General features: G+C 38.0%; 1 protein-coding gene across 1 annotated transcript in view; it reads left to right on the top strand.

Annotated features, from left to right (window-relative positions):
- Nucleotides 1-17640, top strand: part of LOC121386910 (BTB/POZ domain-containing protein 2-like) — a 157803-nt gene that overhangs the window by 67059 nt on the left and 73104 nt on the right. The window lies entirely within an intron of this gene.

Consider the following 17640-nt stretch of genomic DNA (forward strand, 5'->3'; position numbering starts at 1 on the left):
CACATTAAACAAAACAAATGGCCTAATCTGAATAACAACATTTGTCCGTATTAGCAAAATAACTATATACGGTTGAAAACGAATTACTACGCTTTTTTACATGAATTATTTGGTGGGTAGATTGATGGAAATGCATTGTGAACAAGATTCACGCCAGCATATTTTTCTCGAATATCTCTATTGTTTAGTTGCTTGTTTTTTGTTGTTGTTTTTTTTTTTTTTTTTTTTTTTTTTTTTTGGGGGGGTTGTTGTTTTTTGTTGTTTCTTTTGGGGGGGGCTGGTTTTTTGCTCAAGCACTGCATTCCCCCGTTTTGTGTGCTTATGGCCTTGACTGTGGTGACCGAAGTTTACAGGGGGGTGGGGGGGGGGGGGTCAAGTCATTCTCACCTGTACAAATTATTGAGGAAAAATATTTGCTTGGGCAGGACCGGCCTCGGTGGCGTCGTGGTTAGCCATCGGTCTACAGGCTGGTAGGTACTGGGTTCGGATCCCAGTTGAGGCATGGGATTTTTAATCCAGATACCGACTCCAAACCCTAAGTGAGTGCTCCGCAAGGCTCACTGGGTAGGCGTAAACCACTTGCACCGACCAGTGATCCATAACTGGTTCAACAAAGGCCATGGTTTGTGCTATCCTGCCTGTGGGAAGCGCAAATAAAAGATCCCTTGCTGCCTGTCATGAAAAAAGTAGCATATGTGGCGACAGCGGGTTTCCTTTCCAAAACTGTGTGGTCCTTAACCATATGTCTGACGTCATATAACCGTAAATAAAATGTGTTGAGTGCATCGTTAAATAAAACATTTCTTTCTTTCTTTTTTTGCTTGGGCAGGAGGGCATTTAAACCCCGAAACCCTCCCCGTGTGACGCGCCTGACATATGTGTTTTTAGCATATTTTTACAATGTATCGATAACCAGACAGTATATTGTATATGTTAGTAAGTGGTTCTTCATGGATTATATACAGCATATTAAATTGATTGTTATGTTTTCTTCTTTCTTGTCTAATATTAATTTTATTGTCTTGCTCATTTCGCTGTAATGGTATGCAATGTTGAAAGGGGGACAACTCACATACATTATGATTTGGACTGAATGTCAAGTTCTGTAGGTTCCAGTGTACCGAATCAATTCCTATTGCAGATGATGTTAATGTATACTAATAAAACGGATATAAGCAGCGAATCAAGGCACCTCGGCGGTACATGAATAAACAAATAAAAATGTGTGGCACCTCACATTTAATCTGTCTGTAAGAATATGGAGGTAACATACCATTTAAAATATTTGGTTGATGTTTTTGTTAGCGACTCTCATTTTGGATGAAAATTGCAGAACTTTACACATTTATGAGTACCCTACACTGGTTTCAACATCGTGTGTGTACTGTACAACACTTGTATAACAAATAAAAATAAAAGTACATTTATTTATTGGAAATGGATAATGTCACATATCACTACCAACCGGGGGCCTAAATCACAAAGATCTCTTAGGCTTTCCTAGACAACAGGCCATCCTCTTTGCAAGTCTTTTTGCATTGCACTGCGATGTCGCAAAGTTGCGAGAGTTTAGTGTATTAGGTCCCAGAGTCCCACCTTTTTTTTACTCCGTAAATATTTTGCGTTGCACTTTAAAAATATCTGAAACTTTCTTTTTTAGTATAATGCAATCTGTAATGTGAGTCTTGTATACAGAGGTCAAGTGAGAGTTGTTTCCCTTTAACCAACAGTCGAAGTAAAAATAAAGTCATAATAATGTTTCCAACTGTAATCGGAGTAGCCAGATAAATCATTATGTATATAACCCCTCCCCACCCACCAAACCCCCGCGGTGATGGTGGTTTTGTTGTTTCGTTTTGATTCGTATTTTGTTTTATTTTTATGTTTTAATTTTTTGTTTTTGTTTTTTTCATTCTATTTTATTTGTTCATTTATTTATTTTATTTTATTTTTTTTTATTATTTTTTTGGGGGGAGTGGGGGGTGGGGGTGGGGGTGTTAGTTGGGAGTGTACTTTTTTTTCTTGTTTTATGTTTCCGGGTGTGTTTGTTTGTTCATCGAAACAATAAAATCATTATAAGCAACGACTTTGCTTCTTTTCTTTTTTTACTTTGATCGAACATGCACATGCACGCACAAACACGCACGGATAGAGAGAGGGTGGTAGGGATATATGGAGACAGTAGGCAGAAAGAGACTGACAAAAACATTTGATTTGTTTAACAACAACACAACTAGAGCATATTGATATATTAAACTAATGTAACACAGTTAAAGTTTCTTTTGTTTAAATATAACATAACTAACCTGTGATCTTTATTAAACAGCTACCCATTTCAAAAGGCTACTTTGGTGGCTGCGTAACACATATTTCACTAACATAATTGGTCCGATTGTTGCTTTTCCTGGGAGGTAACGAACATTAGCTTGCAACTAGTAAATGTGAGGCGACATTTTCCGAGGTAGCCCAAACGAATTAAGAATATGTACACAGACTAGAACAATCTGGTGATAGGAATGTAACTACCAACCAATAAGTCGTCATGTGACAATATTTCTGTCTACATTACGATTATCGATACATTAAAAAAATCAAATGGACTTTTCTCAAGTGAATTTTGATTGACTTTTGTCAATATGTTTGGACAAACGCTTGCTCGGACAACAAGAGAAGGGGCCAGGGGGGCCTGTCTCTCCCCCTAATCAATTAAAATGTCCCTTTTAGAAGAATTTATTTTAAAACAAAATTTTAACTTTTTTAATTATTAAAATACCGTCTTTTTTTTTGGAAATTGCACCATGTGCCCTTTTGCCCTTGGTCTCTCCCTAGAATGTGTCCTGGGTCCGCCTTTGTGGATAGAGTACTTAATCGGCGTTATTTGTCATTTGTGTGTCATGCTCCTGAACTAATGTACCACCAAATAATAATACCGGTGAAATGTTATGTAAACTTATAGAGAATAACTGGTTAGTGTCTTAAAGGGACTGTCCTGAGTTTGCAGCCATTGTAATGTGCTTGCGATAACAGAGTCTTGTTGGCGACTACTATTTCATACTAAATACATTTCCTTGTTTAGAATACCAGTGTCTGTATATCCAATGTGTTTGCGATCGTATACTAATGTTTGTAGCACTCAGTTTTTACTTTAATTCGTGATATATATTTTTTCGTACGTACGTAATTATTGGGAGGTAAAATTCGGTTTGGGCTACTACAAGCATTAGGACAACAACAAACACCTTGTAAATACAGACACTGATATTTTAAATAAGAAATTGTATTTGATTTGTATGTTACGTCTTGAAAAGGTTCTATTGGTCGGAAACAGTTTACACTTGCTGTAAACTCAGGACTGTGCCTTTAATGGGACATTCCTGAGTTTGTTTCATTGTAAGATGTTTCCGACTAATAAAATATTTCTACGATTAAACTTACATATTAAATATATTTTCTGGTTTAGAATATCAGTGTCTGTATATTCAATGTGTTTCTGGTCGTCTTAATATTTGTAAGAAGCCCAAACTGGATTTGGTCTTCAAATAATTTCGTACGTACGAAAAAATTATATTTATGGAAATAAAATGAAATTTAACCTAGTACAAAAATTAGAACGATCAGAAACACGTTTAATATACATTCACTAATATGTTATGCAGAAAAATATATTTCATATGTAATTACAATCGTTAAAAAGTCTTTGTTAGTCGATAACAGGTTAGAAATTGCAGCAAACAAAGGAATGTCCCTTTAAAATATCAGCTTATGAATACAAATCTGAACATTCAGTCAATCCACTGTACTGTTAATAAATAGTGTTGTCACCAGGCGTCCAACCTGTGACAGAGGTTTGACTTACCCGTCGGTATTTGCAGTCGCCAGGGTCGATCGGGCGACCATTAAGATCGAACCCTGTTATATGATTATATGTACAGTAGTGATTTAGGGCATCCATCCCTGACATTGCTATGTTTGTGATCTGGGACAATAAAAAGAAAAAAGGTATCAGCTTTATAAATCTCGAACTTAACAATTTATGTCTCAATTTGAAAAAACAAATGCCATTCGTGGAATGGTCCAACGAGGGCAGTTTTGACCCTGTCCACGGAAATGTATTAAATCATGACTTTTTGCAGCAAATAAACATGACTCAAAGGTTATTTTGCTGTATGTGGGCATATTTGAAATGTAGAAAATGTTAAATACTGGTAAATAATGTTCACCTACATGTATGTGTATACAGTTAGCTATTGTTTCGAAATTCATGTAACAGTTAAAGTTTCTTGTGTTTAACGACATCACTAGAACACTGATTTATTAATCGTCGGCGATTTTGTTTTACATATAATCTTATAGAGGAAACCCGCTACATTTTTTCATTTGTAGCAAAGGATATTTTATATGCACCATTCCACAGACAGGATAGCACATACCACGGTCTTTGATATGCCAGTCGTTGTAAACTGGCTAGAACGAGAAATAGCCCACTGACGGGGGTCGATTCAAGTGGTTTCATATTCACAACACCGCAATGATCATTTCTACCCATGAGGACAAAGGTTACCTTTCCGTGACCACCTTGTCAAAAACTAAACCTCTTTTATGGCTTTGTATGTAGGACTATCTATGGTGATGTATATTTGATCTCTTGACCCCTCTTTGGAACTTAGAGCTTGGGTCTGAAACACACACACACACACACACCATATTTTTTTATAACAAATATTATGACAAAAGACAAAATAATGGCTGCAGTTCATCTATAATATGACAAAAAGATAGAGGGGCGTTGTTGAGACTCATCCCCTTGAGAACACGCCTACATCCGCCACTGAAATACCCCACAGCAAGAATGATCATGGCGCCACTGAAGACGGACAATGAACGGCGCCATGCGCTGGAAGCGGCCAAGGGTGTCCGTACAGGTCGGGTTCCATCTGAAAAGGAAGCAAACAGAAGATCATAAAATATACCAGGTAGCAGGACACGACTGTCGTTTGCATATAATCCAAACCCTAAGGTGAGTGCTCCGCAAGGCTCATGGGTAGGCGAAAACACTTGCACCGACCCGTCTGATCCATAACTGGGTCAACACAGGCAATGGTTTGTCTATCCTGCTGTGGGAAGCGAAAAATAAAGATCCCTTGCTGCCTGTCATGAAAAAGTAGCAGATGTGGCGACAGCGGGTTTCCCTTTCCAAAAACTGTGTGGTCGTAAACAATTTGTCTGAACGTCCATTATTAACCGTAAATAAAACATTTCTTTCTTTCTTTATTTTGCTGGGCAGGAGGGGCATTTAAACTCCCGAAACCCTCCCCCGTGTGACGCGCCTGACATATGTTGTTTTTAGCATCTTTTTACAATGTATCGATACGCAGACAGTATATTGTATATGTTTAGTAAGTGTTCTCATGGATTATATACAGCATATTAAATTGATTGTTATGTTTTCTTCTTTCCTTGTCTAATATTAATTTTATTGTCTTGCTCATTTCGCTGTAATGGTATGCAATGTTGAAAGGGGGCCAACTCACATACATTATGATTTGGACATCCCTGAATGTCAAGTTCTGTAGGTTCCAGTGTACCGAATCAATTCCTATTGCAGATGATGTTAATGTATACTAATAAAAACGGATATAAGCAGCGAATCAAGGGCACCCTCGGCGGTACATGAATAAACAAAAAAAAAATGTGTGGCACCTCACATTTAATCTGTCTGTAAGATATGGAGGGAACATACCATTTAAAATATTTGGTTGATGTTTTTGTTAGCGACTCTCATTTTGGATGAAAATTGCAGAACTTTACACATTTATGGAGTACCTACACTGGTTTCAACATCGTGTGTGTACTGTACAAACACTTGTATAACAAATAAAAATAAAAGTACATTTATTTATTGGAAATCGGATAATGTCACATAATCACTACCAACAATGGGGGGCTAAATCACAAAAAGATCTCTTAGGCTTTCCTAGACAACAGGCCATCCTCTTTGCAAGTCTTTTTGCATTGCACTGCGATGTCGCAAAGTTGCGAGAGTTTAGTGTATTAGGTCCCAGAGTCCCACTTTTTTTTTACTCCGTAAATATTTGCGTTGCACTTTAAAAATATCTGAAAACTTTCTTTTTTAGTGTAATGCAATCTGTAATGCGAGTCTTGTATACAGAGGTCAAGTGAGAGTTGTTTCCCTTTAACCAACAGTCGAAGTAAAAATAAAGTCATAATAATGTTTCCAACTGTAATCGGAGTAGACAGATAAAACATTATGTATATAACCCCTCCCCACCCACCAAAAACCCCGCGGTGATGGTGGTTTTGTTGTTTCGTTTTGATTCGTATTTTGTTTTATTTTTATGTTTTAATTTTTTGTTTTTGTTTTTTTCATTCTATTTTATTTGTTCATTTATTTATTTTATTTGTTCATTTATTTATTTATTTTTTTATTTTTTATTTTTTTATTTTTTTGGGGGGTGGGGGGTGGGGTGGTGTTAGTTGGGAGTGTACTTTTTTTTCTTGTTTTATGTTTCCGGGTGTGTTTGTTTGTTCATCGAAACAATAAAATCATTATAACCAACGACTTTGCTTCTTTTCCTTTTTTTACTTTGATCGAACATGCACATGCACGCACAAACACGCACGGATAGAGAGAGGGGGTATATGAGACAGTAGGCAGAAAGAGGACTGACAAAAACATTTGATTTGTTTTTTAACAACACAATTAGAGCATATTGATATATTAAACTAATGTAAACACAGTTAAAGTTTCTTTGTTTAAATATAACATAACTACAACCTGTGATCTTTATTAAAACAGCTACACCCATTCAAAAGGCTACTTTTGGTGGCTGTGTAACACCTATTTTCGACACTAACATAATGTGGTCCGATTGTTGCTTTTTCCTGGGAGTCAGCTCGGTCGGACGAACATTAGCTTGCAACTAGTAAATGTGAGGCGACATTTTCCGAGGTAGCCCAAACGAATTAAGAATATGTACACAGACTAGAACAATCTGGTGATAGGAATGTAACTACCAACCAATAAGTCGTCATGTGACAATATTTCCGTCTACATTACGATTATCGATACATTAAAAAAATCAAATGGACTTTTCTCAAGTGAATTTTGATTGACTTTTGTCAATATGTTTGGACAAACGCTTGCTCGGACAACAAGAGAAGGGCCAGGGGGGGGGGGGGGGGGGGGGGGGGGCTGTCTCTCCCCCTAATCAATTAAAATGTCCCTTTTAGAAGAATTTATTTTAAAACAAAATTTTAACTTTTTTAATTATTAAAATACCCTCTCTTTTTTTGGAAATTGCACCATGTGCCCTTTTGCCCTTGGTCTCTCCCTAGAATGTGTCCTGGGTCCGCCTTTGTGGATAGAGTACTTAATCGGCGTTATTTGTCATTTGTGTGTCATGCTCCTGAACTAATGTACCACCAAATAATAATACCGGTGAAATGTTATGTAAACGTATAGAGAGAATAAACTGGTTAGTGTCTTAAAGGGACTGTCCTGAGTTTGCAGCCATTGTAATGTGCTTGCGATAACAGAGTCTTGTTGGCGACTACTATTTCATACTAAATACATTTCTTGTTTAGAATACCAGTGTCTGTATATCCAATGTGTTTGCGATCGTATACTAATGTTTGTAGCACTCAGTTTTTACTTTAATTCGTGATATATATGTTTTCGTACGTACGTAGTTATTGGGAGGTAAAATCCGGTTTGGGCTACTACAAGCATTAGGACAACAACAAACATCTTGTAAATACAGACACTGATATTTTAAATAAGAAAATGTATTTGATTTGTATGTTACGTCATTGAAAAGGTTCTATTGGTCGGAAACAGTTTACACTTGCTGTAAACTCAGGACTGTGCCTTTAATGGGACATTCCTGAGTGTGTTCATTGTAAGATGTTTCCGACTAATAAAATATTTCTACGGTTAAACTTACATATTAAATATATTTTCTGGTTTAGAATATCAGTGTCTGTATATTCAATGTGTTTCTGGTCGTCTTAATATTTGTAAGAAGCCCAAACTGGATTTGGTATTTAAATAATTTCGTACGTACGAAAAAATTATATTTATGAAAATAACATGAAATTTAACCTAGTACAAAAATTAGAACGATCAGAAACACGTTTAATATACATTCACTAATATGTTATGCAGAAAAATATATTTCATATGTAATTACAATCGTTAAAAAGTCTTTGTTAGTCGATAACAGGTTAGAAATTGCAGCAAACTCAGGAATGTCTCTTTAAAATATCAGCTTATGAATACAAATCTGAACATTCAGTCAATCCACTAAATAGTGTTGTCACCAGGCGTCCAACCTGTGACAGAGGTTTGACTTACCCGTCGGTATTTGCAGTCGCCAGGGGCGATCGGGCGACCATTAAGATCGAACCCTGTTATATGATTATATGTACAGTAGTGATTTAGGGCATCCATCCCTGACATTGCTATGTCTGTGATCTGGGACAATAAAAAGAAAAAAGGTATCAGCTTTATAAGGCTCGAACTTAACAATTTATGTCTCAATTTGAAAAAACAAATGCCATTCGTGGAATGGTCCAACGAGGGCAGTTTTGACCCTGTCCACGGAAATGTATTAAATCATGACTTTTTGACTCAAAGGTTATTTTGCTGTATGTGGGCATATTTGAAATGTAGAAAATGTTAAATACTGGTAGATAATGTTCACCTACATGTATGTGTATACAGTTAGCTATTGTTTCGAAATTCATGTAAACAGGTAAAGTTTCTTGTGTTTAACGACATCACTAGAACACTGATTTATTAATCGTCGGCGATTTTGTTTGACATATAATCTTATAGAGGAAACCCGCTACATTTTTTCATTAGTAGCAAAGGATATTTTATATGCACCATTCCACAGACAGGATAGCACATACCACGGGTCTTTGATATGCCAGTCGTTGTAAAACTGGCTAGAACGAGAAATAGCCAACTGACGGGGGTCGATTCAAGTGGTTTCATATTCACAACACCGCAATGATCATTTTCTACCCATGAGGACAAAGTTACCTTTCCGTGACCACACTTGTCAAAAACTAAAACCTCTTTTATGGCTTTGTATGTAGGACTATCTATGGTGATGTATATTTGATCTCTTGACCCCTCTTTGGAACTTAGAGCTTGGGTCTGAAACACACACACACACACACACCATATTTTTTTATAACAAATATTATGACAAAAGACAAAATAATGGCTGCAGTTCATCTATAATATGACAAAAAGATAGAGGGGCGTTGTTGAGACTCATCCCCTTGAGAACACGCCTACATCCGCCACTGAAATACCCCACAGCAAGAATGATCATGGCGCCACTGAAGACGGACAATGAACGGCGCCATGCGCTGGAAGCGGCCAAGGGTGTCCGTACAGGTCGGGTTCCATCTGCAGAGGAAGCAAACAGAAGATCATAAAATATACCAGGTAGCAGGACACGACTGTCGTTTGCATATAATCGCTATATTTGGCCGAGCATGACTATTAACAATTGAAATGCACCTCATCATAGCTATGAAATTCGGGAGGGGGGGGGGGGGGGGGGGGGGGATGATGTATCACAACTGGTCAAAGGACGTGGTATGTGCTTTCCTGTCTGTTTGCCTGTCAACGCGTCTGTCCTACAAACGTTTTCCTAACTTTGTTTTTGTAATGCCTCAATATACTGAGCTGACATTCTGTGTATACCTTTATAATATACTGAGCTGACATTCTGTGTATACCTTTATAATATACTGGTTCATATCGAGTTGCGACATTCTGTGTATACCTTTATAATATACTGGTTCATGTCGAGTTGCGACATTCTGTGTATACCTTTATAATATACTGGTTCATGTCGAGTTGCGACATTCTGTGTATACCTTTATAATATACTGGTTTCATGTCGAGTTGCGACATTCTGTGTATACCTTTATATATACTAGTTCATGTCGAGTTGCGACATTCTGTGTATACCTTTATAATATACTGGTTCATGTCGAGTTGCGACATTCTGTGTATACCTTTATAATATACTGGTTCATGTCGAGTTGCGACATTCTGTGTATACCTTTATAATATACTGGTTCATGTCGAGTTGTGACATTCTGTGTATACCTTTATAATATACTGGTTCATGTCGAGTTGTGACATTTAAGGGGATTTACCCATTTTTTGAAATGAGTTATGACCAGATCAAGTTTGCAATTTTTTATTTTTTTTAAATTATATATATATTATCATTTATTATTATTATTTTTAATTTATTTGCTTTATTTATTAACTTATTTTATTTTATTATAATTTTTATTTATTATTATTTTTGGGGTGAGGGAGTGTTTCGCATTTGAGTTATCTATGTATTTTCAAAGAAGTCTTTTAGTTTTATATACCGGCCTCGGTGGCGTCGTGGTTAGGCCATCGGTCTACAGGCTGGTAGGTACAGGGTTCGGATTCCAGCCTATGCATGGGATTTTTAATCCAGATACCGAGTCCAAACCCTGAGTGAGTGCTCCGCAAGGCTCAATGGGTAGGTGTAAACCACTTGCACCGACCAGTGATCCATAACTGGTTCAACAAAGGTCACGGTTTGTGCTATCCTGCCTGTGGGAAGTGCAAATAAAAGATCCCTTGCTGCCTGTCGTAAAAGAGTAGCATATGTGGCACCAGCGGGTTTCCTCTAAATAAAAACAGTGTCAGAATGACCATATGTTTGACGTCCAACAGCCGATGATAAGATAAAAAATCAATGTACTTCTTCTTTTTTTATATTACACAAAAACAGGTTAATTATAATTCCTATAGTACAAACAATTGTAAATAATAATTTTTGTAAAAAATTGTATACAGCATATAATTGTACAGTAATGATTCGAGGCCCCTGTCGCCACTTCATGAGCTACTCTTTCCGATTAGCAGCAAGGGATCTTTTATATGCACCATCCCACAGACAGGGTGGTACATACCATGGCCTTTGATATACCAGTCGTGGTGCACTGGCTGGAACGAGAAATAGCCTAATGGGCCCACCGACGGGGATCGATCCCACACCGACTGCGCATCGAGTGAGCGCTTTTACCACTGGGCTACGTTCCGCCCTCAATACTCTCAGAATGCGTATTATTTTATTATTATTATTATTATTATTATTATTATTATTACTTATTCCCCTACCGGTCCAACCGGAGGGGAAAATAGGTTTTGACCCCATCCTTCTGTATGTCTGTCTGTGTGTTTTTCCCTCCGTCCCACATATAATTTTCCGAAACCTTTTTGTTTTTGTTCTTCTGTTTTTTGTCACAAAGCCTCAAGACAAAGGGATACTTTTTTTTGTATATATCCCTATCATGTACCGTCACATATGAAATTTGATACTCTTGGCAATTCACCCATTTTTGACAAAGTTATGGCCCTAGAACATAGGAGTTACGGAATTTTGTTTTTCAGACTTCTTTTTTCAAAATTCCTTAAGATATATGAGCTGAAATTGTGTGTATAGGAAACATTTTATTTAACGACGCACTCAACACATTATATTTCCAATATGTTTTAACAGAGGGGACCAAACCCTTTGTTGTTTTTGAAAATAGAATTTAAAGTTCCTTGATAGATGGACGGGATAAGTTTGCATTTGTTGTTTATCTCGTAATAAATTATATTGTTTCAACAAAAATAGGGGGGGGGGGGGGGGTTTTCAGCCCCCGCCTGAATCCGCACCTGATATTATTATTATTATCATCATCATCATCATCATCATTATCATTGTTATTATTATTATAATTATTATTAATAATAATATTATTAGTAGTAGTATTAAAACTGGTGGTCGTCTCTACTTACCTTTTATCAAAAATATTTAATGTAAGGTGGCTAGGTATGACTAGAATCCTGTTCTGTGAAAGTCTGATCAGAAGATAATAGTCCTTAACGCGAGAGAGTTCTTGTTCTCCGTCCCAGCTCCGCACATTGGCTCATAATTGTGATTAACACGTAAAACAGTGCAGAATCCATCTGACGAGCTTGACCAAGTAATTTGCTTACATAAACTTGCCCGGCCAAATGAACGCTATCAACTCTTGCAAGCCGTCGGCCTCTGTCACCGTGCAGGTCAACTTAAATGGAATGTTTTTGACCTGCATAATTTTTAAAACCGGAACCATACAAAGGAGCTGATCTCCCTGTGAAGAAAATATAATTAATTAATAAGTGTGTCTCATAACAACAGCAACAACAAACAATAATAATATAGCTGAATGTAATATCCAGCTGATTACATCATCCTTGTATAAGAGTGCAGAGGGGTACTACCAGCCACAAAGCTGAACCTCTGGGAGGGAGTGGGGGGGAGGAAATGTTTATTTAACGATGCACTTAACACATTTTATTTACGGTTATATGGCGTCGGACATATGGTTAAGGACCACACAAATATTGAGAGAGGAAACCCGCTGTCGCCACTTCATGGGCTACTCTTTTCGATTAGCAGCAAGGGATCTTTTATATGCACCATCCCATAGATAGGATAGCAAATAGCACGTTGTTTGATGTACTAATCGTGGTGCACTGGCTGGAACGAGAAATAGCCAACTGAGTCCACCGACGGGGATCGATCCTAGACAGACCGCGCATCAAGTGAAAGCTTTACCACTGGGTTACGTCCCGCCCGGGATGGCCGGGGGGGGGGGGGCCGGGCGGGTAAGTCTCTGAGGAAGACCACATTTATAATTTTGTGAATCTTCAGCTGATATTTATGCATGCCCGCCCCTGGTTTCCTAAATGACCACCCATGGTTTAGAAATAAAGAAAGTTACGGGTATTTAATCTCAAGGAAATTACAAAAAGTTCATAATTACAAAGAGGACTCATTTTAAATATTTTGTTTTAAATTGTGTTGCATTCCAAAATGTATCCCAAAACTGGATCGTTTTGGGTGCATATTTGTCAGTGTTCACACCCATAAAAACCACACCTACGCGGGAGTTGGCGGATATGACACATATATTTATGGAACCTTTGCTCATCAAACGTTACAAAAACACTAATTTGTGTAAAAGTTTAGCTATTCGAATTTTCACAACATCAGCCTGTTTGAAAGAAACTGGTGGCGCTCCATGTTTGTCACAAGTTAAACTCGGTGCATTAATACCAAGCCTCATTACAGCCAAACAGTTTGCTCTCCTGGAAAAAAAACCCCAAATAAATACCAAGCCTCATTACAGCCAAACAGTTTGCTCTCCTGTTAAAAAAAAACCCAAATGAATACCAAGCCTCATTACAGTCAAACAGTTTGCTCTCCTGGTAAAAAACCCAAATGAATACCAAGCCTCATTACAGTCAAACAGTTTGCACTCCTGGTAAAACAACCCAAATGAATACCAAGCCTCATTACAGTCAAACAATTTGCTCTCCTGTTAAAAAAACCCCAAATGAATACCAAGCCTCATTACAGTCAAACAGTTTGCTCTCCTGGTAAAAAACACCAAATGAATACCAAGCCTCATTACAGTCAAACAGTTTGCTCTCCTGGTAAAAAACCCAAATAAATACCAAGCCTCATTACAGTCAAACAGTTTGCTCTCCTGGTAAAAAAAAACCCTGATGAATGCCAAGCCTCATTACAGTCAAACAATTTGCTCTCCTGGTAAAAAAAAAACCCAGATGTTTTCTTGTTTTTTTTAAATAACTCCTTAGCTATCACTAAGCTTAAGAATGTACTTCATATTACAAATATTTAGCCTTCAAACATGCATCCGTGTAAAAGCAATAACCGAACACTCATTCACTCACTCAGTGTCATTAATTCATTCATTCATTCCTCTCCAGTCTTTAGTGGGTCATGTAGATGAAAAGCGTAACATGAGGGCGAGACGAAGCTCAGTGGTAAAGTGTTCGCTTGATGCGCGGTCGGTTTGGGATCGATCCCCGTCAGTAGCCCCATTGGGCTATTTTTCGCTCCAGCCAGTGCACCACGACTGGTATATCAGAGGCCGTGGTATGTGCTATCCTGTTTGTTGGATGGTGCATATAAAAGATCCCTTGCTGCTAATCGAAAAGAGTAGCCCATGAAGTGGCGACAGCGGGTTTCCTCTCAATATCTGTGTGGTCCTTAACCATATGTCTGGCGCCATATAACCGTAAATAAAATGTTTTGAGTACGTCGTTAAATAAAACATTTTGTTGTGTAGAAAGTACAAGTTGTATGCAAATTAGGGAAATCCCCGTGTCTGGTGATCGTGGCGTATTGCAACAGCGAACAAGTGGGAAATATTTCGCTTCCATTAGATTAAGAAGGAATTTGCTGTACGGACAGACGTCTACACACAAAGACAGACCAAAGGTATGTTTAGATAGTGAAACATAGAAGACAAAATGTCGTGTTTTGTTCGATCACTATTATTCACAGTCGGCGACCTATGAACGTCCAAGCTGTGACTAGATGGGCGCCTTTGTTCTATAAATAGCTTATCTACACAGACGTACCCTCGCCCGCAACAAACCGTGGTCGGGCCGTTTGTGCTCCATTACACATGCCAGCGTGGCCGATCCCCTCTCCCACCCCCGCCCCTCCCCCCAAATCTTTTCCTGTCCTGGACGGAGGGGCCGGTGAATGCCGACACCTGCGCTCATAACAGGCGACAACAGTTTGCTCTGAATGAGCACGCAACAAACTATGACCTGACCTGACCTCGGATGTTGTAGACAGTTTGACAACACTGCTTAGCGAGTTAACCGCGAACAACGCATCTCTGTCTATATATCTATGTATGTCTGTCTACCTGTCACTGTCTCTGTCATCCCTACCTGTATCTCTCCCTGTCCCTGTTCCTGTCCCCGTCTCTCTCTCTCTCTCTCTCTCTCTCTCTCTCTCTCTCTCTCTCTCTCTCTCTCTCACTCTCTCTCTCTCTCTCTCTCTCTCTCTCTCTCTCCAAAATAAAAACAAAAGTAATATATAGATTTTAATAGCGCAAAATAAGGTAACTTAACAAATAAATATATGAAACAGAAACTAACACAAAAAGCGAATGGATGAAGATTATTGACATATTTTTAAAGAACGACCTCACACCAGTCCACCAACCTAATATATCTGATTTCAGTCTTTGGAGAAGAATTTCTCAGGGCAGTCTGGTTGTAAGCAGATTCATTAATAACATATATTATGACAAAAATAATACAGATTTATTTTTAACACTTGATGATAGTACATGTGAATATTCAGAGTTGGGTAACTTTATCTTCATAGGTGATTGTAATAGTAGCACTGGTACCTACTGTGATTTTATCTTCATAGGTGATTGTAATAGTCGCACTGGTACCCACTGTGATTTTAGCTTCATAGGTGATTGTAATAGTCGCACTGGTGAAGGCGACCTAATTTTCATGGTTTACGCACTTTAAACGGAATCCTTGTTCGGCGACTATTTTCTTTACCAGTTCATGCATGACCATCAAACAGTATATGTAAAAATGTAACACTGTTCCACGCCAGTGCACCACGACTTGTGTATCAAATGCCGTGGTATACTCTATCCTGTCTTTGATACTAATGGAAGAAATGTAGCATGTTTCCTGTCTAAGACTATATGTCAAAATTACCAAATATTTGACATCCTATAGCCGATGATTAATACACCAAGATGCTCAGAAGATACTGACCTATCAACTACAGTCTGTCCTATGAACATTAGCTACACCTGGCGGACTGCCGATGAAGACGGACAAGGCCAAACTCATGTATCATCTTAAAGGAAGGGAAAGAAATGTTTTATTTAACAACGCACTCAACACATTTTATTTACGGTTATATGGCGTCGAACATATGGTTAAGGACCGCACAGATATTGAGGGAGGAAACCCGCTGTCGCCACTTCATGGGCTACTTTTTTCGATTAGCAGCAAGGATCCTTTTTATGCACCATCCTATAGACATGATAGCACATACCATGGCCCTTGGTGTACCAGTCGTGGTGCACTGGATGGTACGAGAAATAGCCCAATGGGCCCAGTACCCACTGACTGGGATCGATCCCAGACCGACCGCGCATCAAGCGAGCGCTTTACCACTGGGCTACGTCTCGCCCCTTAGGTTAAATATGACAGAGCACCTGCCGTTACACATCCTGACCTTGATAACTTGATGGGAATATCGAAGCATAAGGACAATAGATTATGTTTTAATGCAACAGAAAAAAATGGTATACCTATATTTAGCCAGTGTGTACAACCACCCAAATAATATACCAATCCAGTTATCAGGTGCCACAAAAATATGTTCTATAACACAAAGAGCATTTTCTGCTGTACTATCATTGAAGGTAAAGAAGAAGGAAAAACAAATTTGATTGCTACACTATCAATATGGAAAAACGTCATTGAAGATATAGTAACACTAGAAATAAACTTTTTGAAGTTAGACTAGATAGTAGGTACCACATTAAAAGTATTCATGGCATGTGTATTAACATAGTCTGCTATACACAACTTGTTTGTATTATATGGTAATATTGTGTTGGTATTCATCCGAAGTTGTCAGCAATGAACAAAAATGTCATCCACATTTACAATTTAAATTATAACGAAAATGTTCCTACATATTTATAAATATAATTTAATTTATTTGGTAACTTTATAAATGTTAATATACAAAATATATGATAATGTAAAATGTATAAGACTAAAAGGCTGGGTAACACAATTTTCAGTATCGCCATTGATATACAGTATGTATGACAATTAATGTTATTCTTTAAAGATTGAGATATATGGACAGCTGTTTGAAACAGATAAAAGTGAAATATGTGTGCATATATGATTTATAGGCAAATTGAAGGAAACTGCATCACAACGTGTGCATTGTTATGCCCTAAAACCATGACACCCCCCCCCCCCCCCCATCTTTACACGTGTTATTTTGATATACATTGTCTTTACAGGCTCACACCAGTTCAGTATCACAGTGACAGGTAGTGAAACATTTGAATCACACACAAGTTTAGATATGACCCCAGGTTGGCATTACAAAGGCCGCCATCTTGAATTCAAGATGACCACCAATATTATGACGGGGGGAAATGCCAACAACGGATTTATTCATGTTAGATATATAAAGAAGCTTTAGAAAATACATTTTACAAAATGTAGCAAAACAAAGAGCAAATTGCACAAAGGTTCAGACTATAATGTGCCGATGTCAAATAACTCAATTGCATCTATAGACATTCCGTCTGCCTCCCCTGTATTTATGAGCCTAACTATTGTATGTCGTCGTCAAATTGTAAAGTGTGTTTTGTGCAGCACCATCCCTAGAACCCATGGATTAATGAATCATCGGCTATTGGATGCTTACCTTTTGGCAGTTGTGATAGGGTCTCACGGGAAACCTACCTCATATTTCCATTAGTAGCAAGGGATCTTTCATATAGTGTGCACTTCCCCACTTACCATGACCTTTGATATACCAGTTGTGATAGTTGTGTTGTATTCATTTGTTATATCTTTTATATAGTGTGCACTTCCCCACTTACCATGACCTTTGATCTACCAGTTGTGATAGTTGTATTGTATTCATTCATTTGTTATATCTTTTATATAGTGTGCACTTCCCC

This window comes from Gigantopelta aegis, chromosome 12, assembly GCF_016097555.1.
Source record: "Gigantopelta aegis isolate Gae_Host chromosome 12, Gae_host_genome, whole genome shotgun sequence".
NCBI classification, from domain to species: domain Eukaryota; kingdom Metazoa; phylum Mollusca; class Gastropoda; order Neomphalida; family Peltospiridae; genus Gigantopelta; species Gigantopelta aegis.